Raw genomic sequence first — 24,154 nt, 5'->3', positions numbered from 1 at the left:
AGGAATGAATCACGCGTCTTGCCGATTCGAATGACACCATGCAAATGCCAAGAAATGGTCGCGTACAATGAATATCAAGAGTTGAATGCAAGGAATGAATTGCGCGTCTTGCCGATTCGAATGCCACCATGCAAATGCCAAGAAATGGTCGCGCACAATGAATATCAAGAGTTAAATGCAAGGGCAGGTAGGTGCTAAAGAGCTCAAGGTTTGTGAATCTATAGAAATGGCGCAGACTGTTTTATTGGCCGCCGGCCCTCAAGCTCAGCATTACATGGTTTTGTATAACTTATACTACACACCTGCGAAGATTGCTAGCTGGGGGAAGACTGTTAGTACTACCTACCCGCGATGCAGAAGCCCGAAGGCAGACCTCTTCCATATGTTTTTTGAGTGTGTAAAATTGTCATAATTGATCTCTGTGATATCTGAAATTTTGAAGAAAATAATGAAGCAGGTTGTTTATTTAACACCTCGATTGGTTCTGCTGGGGGTTAACCACTCAGTTTGTAAAAATCGAGGCAGATACCTTCTATTTGTTGCAATGTCAGTATTACACAGCTGTGTAGCATCTGATTGGCGGGAATCAGATCCCCCACAGTATAATCAATGGTTTTCGCGGTTCCTATCTATATATCACTTGGAATACAGCTTATATGAATTAAAAGGTGCTGCAGCAAAGAAAAAAGGTTCTAAAATCTGGGCACCTTTGGCCCTATGGCTTCAGGGCTCCGAGAACACCCTAGTTAAAAGATGAATTATACACTTTTCTTTCTGCATGGTATAGATGGCAATATTTGACTGCAGAGGATCCTGTATGAAATATTACGCCAATGTATTTACGTATTTAAGGTGTAACTTTGTGTCCTGCTGTGTGACCATAAAATGAAATAAAAAAATTAATATCAAGAGTTAAATGCAAGGAATGAATCGCGCGTCTTGCCGATTCGAATGTCACCATGCAAATGCCAAGAAATGGTCGCGCACAATGAATATCAAGAGTTAAATGCAAGGAATGAATCGCGCGTCTTGCCGATTCGAATGGCACCATGCAAACGCCAAGAAATGGTCCCGCACAAAGAATATCAAGAGTTAAATGCAAGGAATGAATCGCACGTCTTGCCGATTCGAATGTCACCATGCAAATGCCAAGAAATGGTCGCGCACAATGAATATCAAGAGTTAAATGCAAGGGCAGGTAGGTGCTAAAGAGCTCAAGGTTTGTGAATCTATAGAAATGGCGCAGACTGTTTTATTGGCCGCCGGCCCTCAAGCTCAGCATTACATGGTTTTGTATAACTTATACTACACACCTGCGAAGATTGCTAGCTGGGGGAAGACTGTTAGTACTACCTACCCGCGATGCGGAAGCCCGAAGGCAGACCTCTGCCATATGTTTTTTGAGTGTGTAAAATTGTCATAATTGATCTCTGTGATATCTGAAATTTTGAAGAAAATAATGAAGCAGGTTGTTTATTTAACACCTCGATTGGTTCTGCTGGGGGTTAACCACTCAGTTTGTAAAAATCGAGGCAGATACCTTCTATTTGTTGCAATGTCAGTATTACACAGCTGTGTAGCATCTGATTGGCGGGAATCAGATCCCCCACAGTATAATCAATGGTTTTCGCGGTTCCTATCTATATATCACTTGGAATACAGCTTATATGAATTAAAAGGTGCTGCAGCAAAGAAAAAAGGTTCTAAAATCTGGGCACCTTTGGCCCTATGGCTTCAGGGCTCCGAGAACACCCTAGTTAAAAGATGAATTATACACTTTTCTTTCTGCATGGTATAGATGGCAATATTTGACTGCAGAGGATCCTGTATGAAATATTACGCCAATGTATTTACGTATTTAAGGTGTAACTTTGTGTCCTGCTGTGTGACCATAAAATGAAATAAAAAAATGAATATCAAGAGTTAAATGCAAGGAATGAATCGTGCGTCTTGCCGATTCGAATGTCACCATGCAAATGCCAAGAAATGGTCGCGCACAATGAATATCAAGAGTTAAATGCAAGGAATGAATCGCGCGTCTTGCCGATTCGAATGCCACCATGCAAACGCCAAGAAATGGTCCCGCACAAAGAATATCAAGAGTTAAATGCAAGGAATGAATCGCACGTCTTGCCGATTCAAATGTCACCATGCAAATGCCAAGAAATGGTCGCGCACAATGAATATCAAGAGTTAAATGCAAGGAATGAATCGCGCGTCTTGCTGATTCGAATGCCACCATGTAAATGCCAGAAAACCACGAGCACATTCACACGCACAAGGAAAATCTTTCAACATGAAAGCTAGGCCCAAAAACTCGAATGCCTTTGAAAACGGGATCGGGGGCCCAGCCCGACCTTGGTCTTACCGCCCTGTCCAAGGATCACCAATACAATGAAGGGCAAGGCCTGGAAGGTCAAAGTAGGCCTCCGGAACAGGAGCTCAGGAAGTTGCTGCTGCTCTGCACTGGGACCTCTGAATAGTGAGCACGAGGAGCTGGGCTGGTTCCCTTATATAGAGTCTGGCCCAGCCCACAAACCACATCCAGTCATGCTGCAGAGAAAGCTTCTAGAAGGTCCTAGAAAGGGACCACACCCTGATACACTCTGTAAGCCTGCAGCAATACCTTGCAAATGAACATTATTTGCAAACATCATTAATAGTGGTTTCAAGGTAAAACTCTGCAATGCAAAAGGTTAACAAACTGCATATAAACACAATGCATGAATTATACTCTTGCATAAAGACTGGGTTATTGCATTTGGTCCCCCGTAGAGCGCGCTCTGCCCTGATGTTGACAGCCTGCCGGATTTACATGTTATGGTTCCCATAGATGAGCATCCGCATTTGTCCAACCGTCTCTGCCAAGAAACACTGTCTGCATTGATAGCACCATAGGGAAAAGTGGTTGTAGGCAGGACCTCAGCCACTTTTCCCGCTGTGCAGATTTCGATGTGCCTTATCACCAAGCAAAAAGTGGCAGTCCAACCTCCATACTTGAGTTGGCAGATTTGGGGGCAAATGAAGTAAAAACATACCTTTTCCTCCAAATCCATTTCCGTTTTCAACTGGACATGACTAGACAAGACCTGCTGTTGCTGCTGCAGCTGACCCTTTGAGGAAACACGATTCCCCCCACCCCCATCGACAGACTCAAAGGTAGGGCACTGCATTGCCAGTTTACGTTGGGTGGGCACTGCACATGAGGTCGGGACCACTGCAGGCATATACATGTCACTTTATTTTTTTTAAATCACCGTGACATGCATATGTCAGGAACACGATTGGTTCAGACATGAATGGGAACACACTGGCACAACACCCATATCTCACACATACACAACTGTCACTGTAGTGTCATCATTCATTGGAAATGTATGGTGGCACAACAATGAAGGTACACTCACACTTGTTAACTGTGTCCATGTGTGCGGATTGCAAGGGTACCTGTACTGGAAAGGTTGTGCTAACTGTTGTGTATGTGAGTCAGTATATGTATGTGTGTGTGCAATTGGATTGGCTGGTTGAGGTGGAGGGACCTGTAGTAGGTGATGAGTGTGTAGCTGTGTTGGTAGTTGTGGTTATGTCTTGTGTGGGTGCAGTGTCAATAGTGTGAGTGTGTTGTGTCACAGATATATGACAATGGGTATGTTTGGTATGTATGAGTTGTGTGGTGTTGGAATGGCAATTGATGATGCTGTGTAAATGGTGTGTTGGGTAATGTGTTGTGCAGGGGGACACATATTGCTGAGGTAGAGTGTGTGTGATTTACCTGTATTCCATAGCCAGTGACATAGTTCATTGTCCATTGGGTCCTGCCTGGGTGGCGGTCTTTGGCTCAGTTGCAATACATCTCAATACTGCAGGTGGAATATCACTGACTTGGCAGTGTTTTCGGTTCCATCACCAACGCGGCTTGGCAGCAACACCAAGATCTAAATCAGGCCCTTAGTCTGTGAAATGGAAGCAGAAAACCTCCACTGAGATGAGGCAGAGGGCTGTAGTCAAAGGCATTTCAGAAGGTTGTATACCCTTTGGCAAAGGATCACTTAAAAGGATTTGCTGCTGCAGAGAAGAATGCAGTGGGAGAAGTCGTGAAGTCAATCTGACTGGCCATGCTCCTGAGATGGATAGGCAAGTAGGTTGGTCCTAATCTCCTGGTTCTCAGAGCAGTTTTTAACAAAATAATTTCTAAGCCCTACTTTTGGACTATGGCTATCTGGGCACCTTTAGCACCACTTCCAGGTTGGGTACAGGTGTGGGTTAAAGACAGAGGAAGCCTTGTGTGTAACTGTGACTTAGAATAGGAGGCCAGCAAACTAACCCTTGTGAGTGACTCTGGGAGGTCCTGGGACAGGCGAAGATCCTGTCCTTGTACCCAGACAGAAGGCAGCAGAGTATCAGGGTAACATGACAGCAATCCAGCAAGGAAGCTGTCCTATAGAGCAGTAGTCCAGAAGAGTGGCAGTCCTTCCAGCAGCACTGCAGTCCTTCTACCTGGCAGTATATCCACAGGCCAAGAAGTGCACTGAAAAGCTGGTGTCTGAGGCCCTATTTGTATAGTCTGGCACTCTCCTTCTGGAAGGTGGAAGAAGCTACTAGACTGTGACTTTGAAGCACGTGGAATTTCCTAACTCTCCTGCCCTAGCTCCAAGCTGACTGAGGCAACAATGTGGAGTTGTTATGCCCTTTTTGTGAAGGCAGAACACAGGCTATTCAATGGTGAGTGGAAAGTGCTGAGCTCCCCCTCCCCCCCCCATTATCCTGCAAACAGATGGCCCAATCAGGCACACCTAATCCCTCTATTGTGGGACTTTCTGGGAGGAATTCACAAAATCTGTCAGTTACACTCAGTCATGTGACCCAGGCCAGGCTGCAGGCACAATAGCGATAACAACAGAAAAATGGCAAATTTCTAAAGGTGGCATTTTTAGGTTTCGCCTGCACAGCGCTTGTGTTGTGCTCGTGAAATCTATTGTATTTAATATATCTTAAAAGGGACTTATATGCCGCCTCCCTTTTTTATTGGTACGTGTGCTTGTCACTTTACTTTTCCTCCTTTTCATTGGTTGTAGGATTTCTATTTCCTGTTGTTCGATGTGTCTTTCTCTTATCGGTCTCCCGTGGCCCAATTACTCATTCTTATCCGCCATTTGCCTCCTTGATGGGTGAAACTACTTTAGTTTGCTTGCTGCACACAGGTGGTCATTATGACATTGGCGGTCAGGTTACTGCAACACCGGCGATGGCGGTAGTACTGTCGCCAGCCCGGCGGTAATGACCGTCAAATAATGACCATGGCGGTGATTCCTCCATAGACAGCCAATGTACCACACCAACCGCCAGAGCAGTACGAACACTGAACACAGACGTGCATCTCATTGTGAGGGGGCTCCTACCCCACTGGTTCTGGAGGGGACCCTTGCCCACTGGATACAGAGGGGGCTCCTTGCCCACTGGATACTGAGAGGGGTCCTTGCCCACTGGATACTGAGGGGGCTCCTTTCCCTCTTGATACTGAGGAGGCTCCTAGCCTATTGGTTCTGGAGGGGACGCTTGCCCACTGGATACTGAGGGGGCCTCTTGCCCACTGGATACTGAGGGGGCTCCTAGCCCACTGGTTACTGAGGGCTGTCCTTGGCCACTGGTTACTGAGGGCTGTTCTTGGCCACTGGTTCTGGAGGACTGTCCTTGCCCACTGGTTCTGGAGGGCTGTCCTTGCATGGAGGAGTGTCCTTGGGGCAGGGGGCTGGTGTCCCACTCATGTACCCTTTATTGGCTACTGGAGACTTTGTGGGTGGTACAATGTCAAACTGTGTGGTTGAGGTACTGTCCTGGGGGGTGGGACCTTCCTTTTACAGGCGGGACTGAGAGTGAGGGGGAGGGAAGAGGTCAAGGCAGGCAAAGAAAAGCTTCTTAGGACCAATAGGGTGGGATGTGGGAGGAGGGATGGGAGTGGAGGTAGAGGGAGTGGTTGTAGGAGGAGGAGGTGTGCTGGACTTGGGTGCAGGTGCATGAACAGTGTGTGTGTGTGTGTGTGAGGTGGATAGCTGTTGGGAGTCTGAGTGCGAGTGTTTGTGTGTCTTTGGAGGGGGGCAGACAGGGTGGGTGAGGACAAACAGTGAGGAGGCTAATGACCTCCTGAGATCCATCTCAGGGCTGACTGGGGCAATACTTGAAGTGCCTAGGGGCAAAGGAGATGCCCACCCTCCTGAGTGAGTGGGTAAGTGCTACTCAGTGGGGGGCTACTGCGGGGGTGGTGCTGGTACGGGGTGGGGGTAGAACCTGTAGCTGGGGTGGTCCCAGAGGGGTCTGCCACCACAAGGGAGCTCCCATTGTTGTGTAGCCATTTTAGCCATAGCTCCATGCACATTATTTTAACACACTAGGCCGCTGTGCACCTTAACATAGATATATTTTATTCAGCTTCATTTTATTATTGTTACAATAGCCACTTTTACGGTCTTGTTTTATTTTCTGTTTATCTAATGGTTTTTGACTAGGCCAGCACTCTGTTCACAAACAAGACATTCTTGATCACTCTGTGCTTCTTCCAAGGCTACAGCACGGTACATTGCCGGTGAACGTGGTAGAAGTTTAGTCTCCAACATTCGTAGAAAACACACATCCTTACGTAGGGACATTTTCCCAGAACATCATCTGTGTTGTTAAAAAAATACTTCCTTGTCCCCTACACGATAGAGGGAGATTCCAGCCAGAGAACCATGACTGTATACTGATTGCCGAATGCTTCGCTACAGATAGTAACTCAGACTGCAGGCTTTTGCTCATGTATGGGGGATGATGTCTTCCCAGGGAAACCTGAAGGGCAGAATTAGAACTTAACATGCTGTGCTCTATCATAGCCTAGGTAGGAGTTAGTCTACTGACCATAGTTACAATATGATAGTGTTATTTTTATGCTTTACTCTTCTAGCCACAATTTTAATATTGTCATGCTGTGTCGTCCTGGTTATTGCAGCTCACGCTTTGCTTTTTAAGATGCAGTTGTTTTATTAAAGTCATTATTAAAACGTATACTGCCTCTGTTTATCATTTATATATGATACTAAATGTAACTGAGAGAAACGGATGAGACCGGAGTGACCACGGCTTCCCTGAGAAACCTAGTATGTCATGCGCTCGGCTTCCCAGTCATCCCTATCCTTGGGTAGAGATGAGGCACTGCTAGTTAGGCGGAGCAAAACCCGAACTGGAGCGACAGTTGTCACCTGCAGTGGGTTAGACTTAGGTGGTCATTCTGACCCTGGCGGTCTTTGACCGCCAGGGCGGAGGACCGCGGGAGCACCGCCGACAGGCCGGCGGTGCTCCAATGGGGATTCCGACCGCAGCGGTAAAGCCGCGGTCGGACCGGCACCACTGGCGGGGTCCCGCCAGTGTACCGCGGCCCCATTGAATCCTCCGCGGCGGCGCAGCTTGCTGCACCGCCGCGGGGATTCCGACCCCCACTACCGCCATCCAGATCCCGGCGGTCGGACCGCCGAGATCCGGATGGCGGTAGGGGGGGTCGCGGGGCCCCTGGGGGCCCCTGCAGTGCCCATGCCACTGGCATGGGCATTGCAGGGGCCCCCGTAAGAGGGCCCCTACATGTATTTCACTGTCTGCTGCGCAGACAGTGAAATACGCGACGGGTGCAACTGCACCCGTCGCACAGCTTCCACTCCGCCGGCTCGATTCCGAGCCGGCTTCATCGTGGAAGCCTCTTTCCCGCTGGGCTGGCTGGCGGTCTGAAGGCGACCGCCCGCCAGCCCAGCGGGAAAGTCAGAATTACCGCCGCGGTCTTTCGACCGCGGAACAGTAACCTGACGGCGGGACTTTGGCGGGCGGCCTCCGCCGCCCGCCAAGGTCAGAATGAGGGCCTTAGTCTCCCATACCGTGGGCAATTATGCTGCTCAAAATCCAGTAGTCTCATTAGAAAAATGAGACCCTACACAAATTGGCGCCGCCAACGTTTGGTCAGGCTCGAATTTTCGGGTCCTCCAGAGTATCTCTGTCTCATTATATACAATGATGACTCAATACTGTATACGGAGACGTCCGTGGTACTGAGGATTTCTACCCCAGCTACGTAGGCTATCCTAGGATAAACATAGAATTCTAACAATGTGCTTGCCATTTGGGATGGTCCCTACAGTAGGTAACTGTAATACTTGGGGCACGGTATTTGCCACGCTCTATACAACCGCACACGGTACACCGACACATGCCAATTTGCCGGAAGTGTTGAAACAAATTCAAGATGAATACGGGGCTGTCCCGGCCCTGGACTTGGAGATGCAACTAACAGGCAATTTTGCCACAGTATCCTCAATTATTTAAAGCAATCTTAAAGGGGAAGCAGTCGCACTAGAAGTGCGCATGCAGCTCCGTGACGTTCCTCAACAGAATCAGGAACGCGAGCTGCCTAAGATTATCGCAGAGACCTACTCTAACATTGGTCGAGATAGGTTAGGGGCCAGACCAACTAAACCACAATTTCAGGGCAAATCTAATAAAGATTTTTCCAAGCAAGCATCTGAGGGTAATAAGAAATGCTGGGATAAAAAACAACAAACTCCTAAAAAAGAGAGGGGAGAATCTCCACGAATGGAAACCCCACAGAATAGATATAATCTCAGAAATAGAGATAATATAAAAATGCCTGATATATATCAATATACTGATACACGCCACTCTCATTCCTTTCAGGACTCATCGGAGAAACGAAATGAGAGAGGTGGGCGATCAGAGCGAAGATCAGAGTTCGTGAAACCAAGACAGGAATCATAACGCTCATCTGAGGTTTCTGTTAAAAAGGAAGCGAAACCTGCCCAACAAAAACCCCAATTCAAAAAGAAAAAAAGTGGCAGCAGTCGCAGTCCTACATGCCACTCAGGAAGAGGGTCCTCTTGAAGAACAGGAAGTGGGCACTAGCACTGCTGGACAGTGCGGCAGAGGTCACAATAGTTCGCTGGAGACTTCTAGACCATCTGGAGGTGAAAGCAACTGATAACTTTATACAAGTTGAAACTGCAGACATGCGTGTCTCCACGCCTGATAGGGTGTATAAAGTAATGCTACAGTTATAAGGAGACATTGAGTGCATAATAGACGCAATCTTTTGGGATCGCGTAGTAAACATATATGATGTTTTGTTGGCCGAACAAGATTGGCCATCTGAACTTGTCTGTACCTGCCCATATGGAGAAGACGTTATTAAACCTTCTTTCTCCCCCCTTGTTCCAGAGGAACTCGCTGAATCCTGTGCCATTGATTGGGCTTTGGCACAGGCTCCTGCGTCATATCGCAATCACGTAGGATAAAGAATCCCCCTACCATGTAATTCCTATTAAAAATCAACCCCAACCACAACCTCAGTATCCAATAAAACATGATGCAAAAGCACCTGTGAGGGACATACTCACACATTTAGAGTACCAGGGCGTAATTGAACCCTGTGTCTCCCCAATGAATAATCCATTATTCCCGGTAGCTAAACCGGACCATTCATATAGAATAGTTTTAGACTACAGACACTTAAATAGTCATACACGCACATATGCTATACAAAATTCAAATAGCACAGCACTGATGAACAATATAGTGTGTAAAAAATACAAAACAACACTGGACATTTCCAATGTTTATTGTGCCAGAAAATAGTACCTGAGAGTAGACTTAACAAGTTTCAGTGCACTAGGTTACCAGAAAACATTCTGTTGTTTACCTCAGGGGTATAAGAACAGCCCAGGACTGTTCGTAGCTCGTGTGACAGCAATTTTGCACGAGATTGACCCTGAAGCATTTTCCCATGTAGATGATATTTATCTTACGGATGATGAATTGCTACAACATTTAAGACGGGTAGCACGCATTGTTGTTGGATTTGCTGAATTTGGCTACAAATTCCACTTAAAAAAAACAACAATTGCCTTCCTCAGTGTCCTGTTCCTGGGATATGAGCTATCAAGTGAAGGAAAGAGCCTAGCGCCACAATTCTTAGAAAAATGCACACAATTACAACCTCCAAATACGATCAAAAAACTCCATTCACTATTGGGTTTCCTAAATTTTGGCAGAATTTACATGCCAGATTATGCTTCACGCATAAAACGTTTGTATGATTTGAAACGTCCCGATTTTTCAAGTAAATTTTGGACAATTGAACAGACACACATTCTTAGAGAACTGCAGACAGACATGCTTGCAGCACAACATCTACACACAAGGGACAACAAAACACACTTGGTCATCAGAGTAATTGCTGGTGCCATCGGTTTCACCTATGTGACATTTAATGAAGGTGAGACAGTCCCGATTGCGTACAAATCACATTTATACTCAGCAGCAGAACAACGCTTTGCTCCCACTGCTGTACAAATGGCTGTCATTAAAGAAAGACTTCTAGCCCAAGGCAAACGCATTATTGTCGTTTCTCCAATCCCAGCCCTAGAGGCTGTTACGAAAGCCAGCATTCCAAATGCAAAAGCATTACATCCACGCTGGATACTACATTTTTGACCCAAAATTACAAACTCAGGAATTTTTGCAGTATGAACTAGAATACCCAGTTCCAGCAAACACACTGCCTATTGAACAATATCATAGAGTCATGTATACTGATGGCTCTGCACAACCTGCAATTGGTACAAAGCACCAATATTCTGCTGCTTGCGCTGTCATGCACAGCTATATGGAGGACAATAAATGTAGTTCCCTACCTACATTAAAACAAACCCTAGGGGATTGCACAGCACAATTGGCAGAGCCAAAGGCTCTGTTGATGGCACTGGAACATACGGATCCTGCACAGCCAACGCTGATTGTTTGTGATTCGTACTATTGTGTCCACTCCTTCAATGAATACCTGCATTACTGGCACCAGAATGGGTTCAGAGATTCTAAAGGCAACACCATTAAAAACAGAGTTCTGTGGGGGAAAGTAGCAGATCTAAAAGAGACGCTACCAAGTACACACACTTGGACACTAGCGCGTTGGAATACACGTTGCTGGGAATACATTGGCTAATGAAGCCCCAAAGTCAGCAGGGGCTGTGGCTGCTGTTGCTGTAGTAACTCGTTTGAGTTCAAAACTGGACGCAGACATATGGGCTGCCGTGACAGCTACAGCGGATGGTACGCCATATCCACAAGGATTTCTTGACAAATATTCCTACCGAATGGGAGGTATGCTGAACGCTGAGGTTAAGATACCAGGCATAGGGGAACAAGATATTCCCAACAGAGATATAAGATCACAATGAATTAAAGCAGCGCATGAAGGGGTGGCATCTGCCCATGCTGGTGTGGTAGCTACAATTTCAATCTTACAAGCCAACTATTGGTGGCCAGGCCTCTATAAAGAGACCAAGTTGTATGTCCTTTGTTGTGACATCTTCCAACAAATCAAAGTTTCCACTGCCAAACGCCCGTCGCAGACACCCCTCTTGATTTCAAATAAACCATTACAATGTCTGTACTTGGACCATTGCGATCCCCTAACACCGGATAGTGCATACGAGTATATATTAGTCGCTTTTGATTCTTGCTCCAGATTTTTATGGGTATGGCCACAATGCTCGGCTCAGACTGTAATTAAAGATTTGCAAGTCTTTATCAGTACATATGCGGTTGTGGCTTTCCACTTGGACCAGGACCCTGCTTTCACCTCAAGGGCATTCAGGGATGCCATGGCTTCATTGGGGGTCCAACACCAGTACTCGTCTCCAGTTCATCCTGAGGGAAATAGTGTAGTGGAGCGATTAAACCATGATTTAAAGCAATCCTTAACAGTCAGAGTCTTAGGTGCGGGTCGTAGTTGGCTTAATCTCCTTTATGGAGTTCACAGAGCACTTAACAATCTGCCTAGAAAGTCCCTGGGGGGTCGTACTTCATATGAGTGCCTGCTTGGAACTCAAATGTATGTTCCAGATCTTGATGGTCCTTGCGTGGAGGCAGCAAAAACACCTTTTGACATAAATTAACTTGTCACTGTCTTACAGGAATTGCAACAGTTCCGTGATGATAATTCTTCTATCAGTGCTGCCTCCACAGGAATCAAGGATGTACCTGTAACACCTACTGGCTGGATTCCTAGAATCGAGGATCTAGTACGTGAAAAGGTTGCTGTGAAAAAGGAATTTGGTCGTTCTTATCGAGCACGAGTCCCAGTCTTGGGGATACACAGTACCGAATTGTAATTCTACCGCCGTTGGCTGGTGCCAAAGAAAATCGTTTTGTCTCCATGGACAATGTCAAACTACACCATGTGGCCGATCCTGCACAGCAGACCAAGAAGAACAACCAGTAGTTCACAAATCCCTCTCACTACTGGTCAAGAAGTCCCTCTATAAGTTGTAAGCAGCAACACCTACACCTCTCCGAGCTTGGGGAGGGTGGAAAATAATCTTGCATTGGTTCCACTAACATCAAACAATACAGAAATTATTGATCGATTCGATACAACTTCAACACAAACGGATGGTGCTATTTATTCTGTGCCACCACGAGAAACACCATGTCCACCAATGAACACAACTCCAGCTTTTGCACAAACTGCTTCTGGATATTTTGTCAACATCAATGATGACATCTCAGACTCAGTCGCCTCTTCGACACCTGAACTGTCAAAAACACGTAAGCTAATGAACTGGCTTAAAATACCAATTTTTTTCCATGGAACTACCTATGGCTTTCCTTGACTGAACTAGCGTTCCTACTTTAGATTGGTTTTATTATCACTTTCTTTTTATCAATACATGGTCATTCTCTTCCTGAAAAATCAACAGTTTAACTGGTGGATGAGGTCCTAAAACCAAATTTTTCATCCCACATGGTCCGAAGAGACTTATCTTTTGTGAACATTTCCGCAATACCAATTCCGGATGGGATTGTTTGGGATAAAGTAATATTTCATATATACGGTCCCACAGAAGTTATTCAAATACCATATGTGTTCAAACTATCAATGAATGATATTATAATACCAGGCATTGTTTCTGAGGATTGGGATGTGAATACAGTTGATTCTATGATGACTGAATTGCAGTATTATACTGTATTTGAAAACAAAGATGTTTATCAATCTACAGAAAATGATGGTGATATGTTTTGCTATAATTATTATGGTGTTGGAAAATGGGTTATTGGTAGGGCAGGTAGGTACCTACACCTAGCAACAAGCCACAAACCTCCACGTAAGTACAGTTAGGTCTCAATAAATTAATCCCAGCTCTACCCTTGGTAGCTTGGCATCGAGCGTCAAGGCTTAACTTAGGAGACAAAGTGTAAAGCATTCAAATATCACAAAACAGTAATTAAATAAAACACAGGAAACAGTTTAAAAATCCAAAACCAATTTATAAAAATAGCTTATATTTTTATCTTTAAAATGACACAAAAACGATTAAAATCGGTTCAGGGGAACCGGAGATATGAATTTTTAAAGTATTATTATTTTCTAGCGCTTAGAAACAAAAAGCGCCAATCGGGTCATCTGGTTGCACCAGGACCGGGGCAAAGTCAAACTTTCAGGCCGACCGCGATGGAGCCCTGCTCGGCTACAAGTCGCGGGAGGCCTCGGTTAAAAAGTTACCTTCTGACTTAGTCTTTATTTTGAAGTTTTTCTTCACCGGGACGAACCTGCCAGTTGAATCCGACCTCCTGGAGCCCTTGTCCGGATACGCGAAGTCGGTTTCCTCGGTGGTGATTTTTACCTTCGGACTTAGTCGTTTTTTCGAGATGAAAATCCTTCGACCGGGGTAAACCTGGATCTTGATCCGACGTCCATGGAGCCCTTCTCGGATACGATGGCCGGGAGGTCCCGGTCAACTTTTTACGTTCGGACTTAGTCTCTTTTTTGGATGTTTTTCTTTACCGGGACGAACCACGAAGTCAGGCCGGGTCGCGGTTGAGGCAAGCCGGCTAGAATTTCCGCGTCGGGTCGGTCACTTTATGGAGCTTTTTTTCAAAAATTCTCCAATCTTTTCCAAACTTCTGGGGCTTCACCCAGATGTTCTTTTAAGGTTCTTTTGGGGTCCACAGCTCATCCCAAGGGTCCAGAAGTTCTGTGATGGTCCTTGGGGGTGCGGACTTCAACTCCCAGAATGCACCTGGCGCAAACTCCTTTTTGGCCACTGGACAGTGGTCAGCTGGTCGCTTTCTTCAGGAGTTGGTGCAGGGGACTCTGGTTTAGCAATTTTTCACCTGTAGCAAACAGGGAGTCCCTCCTTGAACCAGTGGAAGCCAGGCAAAGTCCTTCTTGTGGTGAAGCCCAAGTGTGCAGCTGGTGCAGTCTTTCTGAGTGCAGGGTCCAGGTGCAGGCCAGGGGTCCAGCAGGGCAGTCCTTCTTCTCCTTGTAGTTCTTTCTTCTTGAAATTTGGTGGGGATCTGAGGCGTGGGTGCAGGTCTGCCAGTTTTATCCTTGCTCCTGGGTGAAAAGCAGGGGGGCCCTGGTCCTCCAATCAGGGACAGGGTCGTCCCCCTGTGATGACCACTTCCTGGGAAGTGTGGCAAAAATCCATCCCAGAAGGCAACAGTCTCTAAAAATCCAAAATGGATGAATCTGATTTTTAGAGGAGAGATCTGGCTGAGCCCACCCACTGGTGTGGCTAAAAATCATAAACACACCCCTCTCCTGCCCTCTCCTAATCTAATCAAGGGGGCACCTAGCTGTCTGGGGTTGCAGGATGTGGGGGTGTTGCTGGGTGCTCCAGATGTCCTTCTCTGCCTTTGAAGACCAGTTTGGCAGCCCTCCCCCTTCCTGCTTCCCCATCTGCTGAGGGGAGATTCTCTCCCCCAAGCACATTCCTTTGTGTGAAGCCAGGCCACTTCACACCTCATTAAAGTGGCCTGGCAGAAGCTGCTGCAGGCTGGCCAATCAGAGCACAGCAGCAAAAACAATGCAGAGCTGAAATTGGCAACTTTTTAGGTAAAGTCTAAACTTTTTACCTGCACTAGTTATATTAAATCCAACAACTGGAAGTTGTGGGATTTATTATAACAATCAATTTGATACCAAATTCTTGGTATGTAACATTTAAGGAGACTTTAAAATTTTAAATAAAGTCTGCCCATTCTAGCCTATGAAGGCCATTTACTTCAATGAGGGAAAAACGAATTTGGCTGTTTTTACCTCACCAGGGCTTATAAATCTATTTTTATAAAGTCCCTGCTTATAGTTACATGGCACCCAGCCCTAGGGGCACATAGGGCACACCTTAGGGGTGACTTATATGTAAAAATAAGGTAGTTTAAGACTTTGGAAGTACCTTTAATTCCAAAGTCGAATTTGCATATAACTTTAATTTAAAAGCAGCCAGCAAGGCAGGCTTGCTTTTAAAATGACACTGGGCACCTCAGCAATGCACCTAGGTGTGCACCACCTATGCTGTGGTCCCTAAACCTACATGCCCTACCATATACTAGGGACTTATAGGTAGGTTAACTTAGCCAATTATAATTAGCCTAATTTGCATATCCATTTTACACAGAGCACAGGCCCTGGGACTGGTTAGCAGTACCCAGGGCACCATCAGAGTCAGGAAAACACCAGCATAAAGTGGAAAATGTGGGCAAAAAGTTAGGGGGCCTCTGCAATCAGCCCCAGTTTCTCACATATGGGCACCATTTCATACACAGATCGAGCAGCCCCAAAACTGTTTTAATTATACACAATGGGAACATTGTCCGACTCCACCACAAAGGAGTTCCAAAACATATTCTGAAAAGTTCACACATTTTTCTGGGCACAATGTAAGAAATGCTGAGTCATATTATTTTAAAATGCCACCTACTAAAGATATACATATACTATTGACAAATACTAAATTTATATATTCGGAATCCTTTGTTTCCCAGTTATCTATAGAAGGCTATGAATATTGACTGAAGTCAATGGATTTGAAAAGTGTATGGGAAACAAGACATTGGCAAATAAGAGGGAAGGAAGCTTTATTCAGAGCATGTGTGATACCTGTACAAATGATCTTCTTAAATGAAACAGTACAACAAACAAGTTGTTTAGGCTTAGCAAAGATTAAGGAATTAAACACGCCCATTATACCTGCCCCTGCAAAGTTTTATAAATGGCAAAAATATAAAAATGCAACTGAAGATCAGCTCGACGAATGGGTTCAGAATGGTACATTTAATGTTTCACTGACACGTCCTGGCGGGTGGTTATTGCGGCCAGTAGATACCAATGGGTGTCACCAATGTTTTATTAACTCCACAGGAGGTTTTACAACTAATAGACCGGACCCTCGCTATATATCATCCGAACATGCGGTATAGTGACAACATACAGTGTAGGGAAACTATGCCAGCAATGGTTAAGAACTTCCTCACTAGATACGGTTAGAGAACACCTCAGTCTCCTGTCTAATAATACTGACTTACAGGACTTCCTGTTAGGCCCCAGAAAACAAAGCAGAAAGTGTTTCTTATATGAGGTATATAATGACATTTTGAAGCTTTCCCAACAAGAAGCAGATGCCCGGTTAAGACAAATAGACCAGGAAAATCTAAAAAAGGCATTAGCTGTTGTGGATAATGGGATTAATACTCTGTCCGACCGAATATACACCTTAAATAACATTGTCTCTTCTGCTACAGACATCATACAAACAGATATGTCTTCTTTACACCATGGACAGAGTCAGCTAAGGTCCATTATGCAGTTGGGTTGGACACTTCAAACATTGAAGGTGGGTCGCGTTCCCTGGCAGCATGTCAGCGAAAGGGAAATATTTTCTTCCTTTAATTTAACGTGACAACAACAACTAATGGCTAAGAAAGAAGTGACTTATGCCATGCTAAACATCGAGAAATTAGAAAAGTTGCCCTTTACTGTGGCTGAAATACCATCTGCTCAGTGGCTAATACACCGAGTCATCAATCTGCCTATTTCTACACTTCAATTCACCTCCTGTTTAAAACACATTCCGGTAGGCAGATATGAAAGGCTGGGAGATAGTTACATCCATGAGGTGTGGGAGCTTCCCTTCTCATACAAATGTCTCAGTGGCATGAAAGAAGTCTTTCTTAGCAGTAGTGAATGTGAGACTTCAGTCAGCCATTCGATGGTTTGTAAACAGCTGTCCTTGCATGGGCGTGTAAAATGTCTGCAGTGAACTTGGCTTGTTATCTGAAGGATCCAGTCCCCTTGATTAGACCTACGTTCCCGGTGCTTTCAAACGGGAGATATGTCCTCCTCAATGGTGAAGACTGTTGTAGGATGCAAGCCGGAATAGTTTATGTCGTTTCGGTCTCTAAGGTCATTGCATGCTGCGGGAATGTACTTTTTCCCCCCACTAAGATAAAAGAAGTAGCTGACATTTGGCCTCACATTGCTACTTCAAATGTGAATTTTGGCAAGTTCAGCAGACTCAAGTCTTCATTGTTTCAAAAGCATGTGGCTCTTACATCTGCACGCGAGACCTATGTACTTCAGGTGGCAAGGTCGTCAGCAGAAATACAGTCCCTTTTAAGTACAAACTTTCCGAAACACTTTGGTGAACTCATGGGACTGATATTTAATGCGTCCAGTACAACTGGAATCACACATTTCTTTAAAGCTGTTGGTTCTGGTTTCATTCACACCTTCTCCTCCATATTCGGTTTAATACCATCAGCAATCCAATCAGTGTTTTCTAGTATTTTCGGGGGATTTCCAGTAACTTTGGCTTTATTAGCTGGCATTCTGCTGTTGCTATTATTTTTGATGCGCAATGGCTGTCCTGCCGCAACAAGGAGGAATGAAGACGCTCCCATCAGCGCAGCGGTGTCGTGAACGCATGATGCAGTATTTTGGAGCAACATTCCTGGAGCAATTGGAGTGTGGCTGGTCTCTGTCATTCAGACCGGTTTTACATTGTGTGCAGCCCGTGTTTCGGTGCCTCTGGTGCTCTTTCAAACACACACTGGAAGTTTGTCTTTCTACGCAGCGCTTGCTTTCATTGGACGCTGATCTGTTGATGTGCTCGCTGATGGCTGATTACCGGACATGCGCATTGAGGTTGTGTTTGCTACGGGACGCTACTTATGAGTTGCCCTTCCTGGAGGATGTGGCTTTTGACTCATCATTGGGCACACCACGGAATGCCGCCTTGGCTGAGGCTATGGAACACGACTGCTCCTTGATCCTTCTTAGCGATGACTTTCCAACTTTAACATCGGCCGAAGTGGAAGATTTCCTGTCCTCTATGGTCCCAGAGTTGATTGGAACTTTTCAAAAATAACTCTGCCTTTTAAAAATTCGGTTTCATGCCACATGTTCATGTTTTAAATTGTCCTTCTACATGCTTACGTGCCCCTTCGACTTGTAATAATTGACATTGCCTTTACATATATATCTTAGGTTGAGCTTTTTCACAGCAATTTTATCTGTTCTTAGGCTTTGAACCATCTTCAACCGACAAGGGGAGGGTGTTGTGGAGCCATTTTAGCCATAGCTCCATGCACGTTATTTTAACACGCTAGGCTGCTGTGCACCTTAACATAGATATATTTAATTCTGCTTCATTTTATCATTGTTACAATAGCCACTTTTACGGTCTTGTTTTATTTTCTGTTTATCTAGCTGTTTTTGCCTAGGCCAGCACTCTGTTCTCAAAAAAGACATTCTTGATCACTTTGTGCTTCTTCCAAGGCTACAGAACGGTACATTGCCGGTGAACGTGGTAGAAGTTTAGTCTCCAACATTCATAGAAAACACACAGCCTTATGTAGGGACATTTTCCCAGAACTTCATCTGTGTTGTTATAAAAACACTTCCTTGTCCCCTACACGTTAGAGGGAGATTCCAGCCAGAGAACCATGACTGTATGCTGATTGCCGAATGCTTTGCTACAGATGCTAACGCAGACCGCAGGCTTTTGCTCAGGTATGGGGATGATATCTTCCCAGGGAAACCTGAAGGGCAGAATTAGAATTTAACATGCTGTGCTCTATCATAGCCTAGGTAGAAGTTAGTCTACTGACCATAGTGACAATATGATAGCGTTATTTTTATGCTTCACTCTTCTAGTCACAATTTTAATATTGTCATGCTGTGTTGTCCTGGTTATTGCAGCTCACGCTTTGCTATCTAAGATGCAGTCATTTTATTAAAGTCATTATTAAAACCTATACTGCCTCTGTTTATCATTTCTATATGAGACTAAATGTAACTGAGAGAAACGGATGAGACCGGAGTGACCACAGCTTCCCTGAGAAACCTAGTATGTCATGCGCTCAGCTGTCCAGTCATCCCTATCCTTGGGTAGAGATGAGGCACTGCTAGTTAGGCGGAGCAAAACCCGGATTGGAGCGACAGTTGTCACCCGCAGTGGGTTAGACTTAGTCTCCCACACCATGGGCGATTCTGCCGCTCAAAATCCAGTAGTCTCATTAGAAAAATGAGAGCCTACGCGACACCATCAGAGGAGGAATCAGAGTCAGTGGTATCACCTCCTGTCCCCACCGTGGTGCTGCCCTCGCCCTCCGTCCCACTGGTCCCCTCGGCATAGGTGGGTTTTGCCTCAGGAGTTCCATGGGCTGCAGCTACCTCACTTGCCGGTGCCCCTGCTCCTTCGCCAAGTGATGCTAATGTACACATGGACAGGATGACAAAAGGAGAGTGAGTGGGGAAGAAAGAAAGGGAGCACAGGGTCAATCACAGCACCAACAGCACAAATGGCATACACATCTCTGTCATATACTGAGAATGTGAATGAGCAGTATGGCCCACACTGGCATTCCATTGGCTATGTACCACAGCTGGTAGGAGCCAAACACAGCCAGCTACACACCCACTGGACCCAACTAAGCCCTGTCTGCCATGGAAAGCCAGCTACCTAGCTATCAAAAACATACATTGCACCCTATGAACCAAAGCTGGACCACGCAGAAATGTCTAAACTGGCATATTGGGACATTCACTGACAAGTACCCTGCACTCAAACCCTATGCCAGACAACAGAGATGGTTGCCAAACACACCACTGTACTCCCCCCCTTGTGACTGCTGTAATGCCCTCAAGTGCCTATTCAACTCAGGATTGGCCACCGCTAGTATGCGGGCCATCAGGGGGGTCAGGTTCCGACGGGCACCCCTCCCTCGTTGGGAGGCCATCCCCGGCTGGGCCTCGCGGTCTTCCAGGCCCAGCATCTCAGGTCCTCCCACCGTTTCCTACAGTGGGTGGTCTTACTGCTGTAGACCCCCAGGGTTCGCACTTCCTTTGGGATGCCCTGACCTGCAGAAGAAACACAAACTGTGGGACACCATGAACAAGATAATTTAGCCTGTTACACATATGGCCTACAAACTGCATTAGCCCCTCATCGGGCACACACATGACCCGTACCCCTGCATTAACACTGCCACCAGCCATACCCCCCCAATAAGACACTGCTGGCACACACATACATCTCCATGCAGCCATGTCACATTCAACATACCCATGATGTACTAACCTGTTGGTCTGGAGGGCATACAACTGCCCATACAGGGGTAGGACCCCATCCACGATCCTCTCCAACTCTTCCGACGGGAAGGCTAGGGCCCTTTCCCCTGTCACACGTGCCATGACAGGTTCCATACACAGGTCACAGCAGCTAACGCAGTGGAGATCTCGTCCTGTGCAAAGTCAGGAATCAAGTGAAGTGGTAGAAAGAAAATGGCGGTCACATACGTGGCGGTAAACACTGTCACCGCCGGCGTTCATCATCATTAGTTCCCATACTCCATAGAGGGCCATGTTAGCCAATGAGGAATTACCGCCTCCTGCCATGATGCAAATGCCGGCGGAGTGAGGTCACTTCCACCTGTTCCTGCATGTCGAATGTACTCACCTATACAATTCCAGTGTCCAACATACAAGCATGCTCTGTGTACACTGCTGTAGTGGGTTCATGGTTCCTATTGTCACTCCCTTCTTACCTTTGGGTCCCTTAGGTACCAACTACTGTGGAGGAATAGGAGGAGGAGGCAAGCACCCGTGTACAGACCCCTTGTGGACTTGGCTACACTGGAGGACAGGCACATCATACTCACCTATCATCTGGACAGGGTCACATTCACAGAGCTGTGTGCCAAATTGGAGCCCGATCTTCTACCTGCTATCCGTTGCACCACACTAATACTCTCTCTTGTGCAGGTGCTCTCAGTGCTCCATTTCCTGGCAACTGGCTCTTTCCAGGTAACAGTGGGCTTGGCTGCAGTAATGTCACAGCCCATTCTCTCTATTGTGGTTGCAAGGGTTTTGTTTGCCATGCTCAAACATGTGCAGCTACATCACATACCCCCGGTACATCATTTACCCACTGTGAAGGCTGGATTCTATGCAATGGGACATATACCACATGTAATTGGGGCCATTGACAGAACCCATATTGCCTTAGTCCCCCCCAGGGCCAACGAACTGGTGTACAGGAATCAGAAGAGATTCCACTCACTCAATTTCCAGATGGTGTGCCTTGTTGACCAGTACATCTCCCACGTCACTGCCAAGTATCCTGGGTCGGTACATGATGCCTTTGTCCTGAGAAATAGCAACATCCCACAACTGATGGCACAACTACAGAGGCACAGAGGCACAGAGTGTGGCTTATAGGTGAGCCTGAGTCCCCACCCAGTGTATGTCAGTGAATGCCTACAGGAGTCATACCCCATGTCATTGTGCAGGACTAATGTGTGTCCCTCACTTCCTGCAGGTGATTCCGGCTACCCAAGCCTGTCCTGGCTCCTGACCCCTGTAAGAAATCTGAGAACAGGGGCTGAGAATAGGAACAATGATGCTCATGGGCGTACCAGGAGGATTGTTGGCTAGGTTCAGGTACCTCCATCTGACAGGTGGATCCCTATGCTACTCCCCTGAGAAAGTCTGCAGGATTGTTGTTGTGTGCTGCATGTTGCACAATTTGGCCTTCAGACGGCATGTGCCCTATCTGGAGGAGGAGGGGGGGGGTGACAATGCAGCTGTGGCAGCAGTGGACACTGAGGACAGTAACAAGGAGGAAGAGGAGGAGGATGTGGACAACAGAACACATATGATCCTGCATTACTTCCAATGACACTCAGGCAGGACTGTTGAACTAAACATTTCTCAATTTTTGTGATGTGCTGTGTGGCTCTAGCATTATGTTAGTCATTACCTTTGCATCCCACCTGACTGTCACCTATGCCTTCCCTTATTGCAGATGTTGGTGTGGTAACAACAGTGTAATGCTGTGATGTGTACAGACTACTGAGACACATTTGTAGGATGGATCAATACGTAATTGAACATTTACACAGGTTCATGCAGTTCATAACAGTTTGATACATTGTACATTACATTCAGATAAAGCACTATTACCCATGTTGTGTCCAAGGGTGTTTATTAACAATTGGTATACAATGCAAAGTGCAATACAGTAGGGTGATGGTTGGGAATAGTCCAGTATAGTGGGCCAGTCTGTTTGTAGCACCTACCAGTGTCAAGGGGCCACAGGAAGGGGAGCAATGGCAGTTCAAGGTGGACAAGGTGACACAGTGCAACACAAGGGGGACATTCAGGATGGGCTCATTTCCTGGCAGTAGTCTTGGTCTTGGCGATTGTCTGTGGTGTCTGTCTGGGTCGCACGCAGGGTGGTTCATCTTCTGCAGGGGGAGGGGTGCTGGTGGACTGTAGGTCCTGTGGCAGGGCCTCCTGTCTACTAGCTGCAGTAGATGGTCTGGTCAGTACACTGGCTAGTGGAAGGGGCCCACTGGTGTGCTGTGTAGTCCCTCATGATGTTGGCCATATTACCCTTCACCCCTGCAATGGAGACCATGGTGGTGTTCAGGACCTGCAATTCTTGCTTGATCTCCTGGTGGTGTTCCCCCTGCAGCTGCTGGTTCTCCTGCATGATGTTTATCAGCTGACCCATCTTGTCCTGGGATTCTTGGTAAGCCCCCAGGACATTAGTGAGTGCCTCCTGGGCAGTTGATTCCCTGGGCCTGTCCTCTCCCTGGTGCACAGCTGTCCTCCGACTGTCCCTGGCCCCCTGTGCCTGTGTCCCCTGAACGGTGTGCCCACTGGACCCTCATTGTCTTGCCTCTGAGGTGTGGACTGGGGTCCATGTAGAGATGAGCACACTACTGATTGATGTGTCCTGGGGAGAGAGGTCTGGGGATGTTGGGTGGCTGCTGTGGTGGTAGATTCTGAGGGGGTAGGCTCTGTAGTGGACTGGGTGTGGGATGGGGTAGCCAACTGACCAGTGGTCCCTGATGGGCCAGGGAGTTCATTCAGATCCAGGGCTCCAAAATTGCTGTCATCACTGGGGGCATCTTCTGGTGGGGGGCTAGGTAGCTGTGGCACCTCCTCAGTGCTGAGATTGCCTTGGGCACCTGTGGGGATATAAGTGGTGTATTATGCTACATGTCTGTGACATATTCTGCATCAATAGCTTCCCATATACTATTGCTGTTGCCCTGCCACCTTTGTTTGTGTATGGTGATGGATTGTGGAATTGTTAGTTCCCCATACTGTGCATGCATTGGTGGTGGGTGTACATGCAGAGCTGGCGGGGATGTTCATACAGTGGGTATGGCATCCAGGGCTTGGCACTTAGGTTTGTTAATTGTGTTGGTGCACTGTGTGGGATGGAGTGGGGTGATGGGTGTCAGGGTGAGGGGTGGTGGTGGAATGCAGGTATGGTGGGGTGATAGGTAGTAAATGTTGACTCACCAGTGTCCAGTCCTCTGGCTACTCCAGTGAGTCCCTCAGGATGCAGGATTGCCAAGACCTGCTCCTCTCATGCTGTCAGCTGTGGGAGAGGAGGTGGGGGTCCACGTCCAGTCCCCTGGATGGCGAGCTGGTGCCTTGCTGTAATGGAACGCAGGTTGTTATACCTCTCCCCGATGTCGTCCCTTGTGCGTGGATGTAGTCCCACGGCGTTCACCCTGTCCACTATCCTCTGCCATAGCTCCATCTTCCTGGCAATGGATATCTGCTGGACCTGTGCTCCAAATAGCTGTGGCTCTAACATGACTATTTCCTCAACCATGACCGAACTCCTCATCAGTGAAACAGGGGTGCCTTTGTGGTGACATGGGTGTTGTGTGGTGTGTGTAGGTTGTGCAGAGGGTGATGTGTGATGTGGTGGAGTATATGGTGTGTGTTACGTGTGGGATGAATAGGTAGTTGCAATAT

The sequence above is a fragment of the Pleurodeles waltl genome, chromosome 8 (assembly GCF_031143425.1).
Source record: "Pleurodeles waltl isolate 20211129_DDA chromosome 8, aPleWal1.hap1.20221129, whole genome shotgun sequence".
In the NCBI taxonomy this organism is placed as follows: Eukaryota; Metazoa; Chordata; class Amphibia; order Caudata; family Salamandridae; genus Pleurodeles; species Pleurodeles waltl.
The sequence above is the reverse complement of the archived record's forward strand: the minus strand, read 5'-3'. Positions refer to the sequence as shown.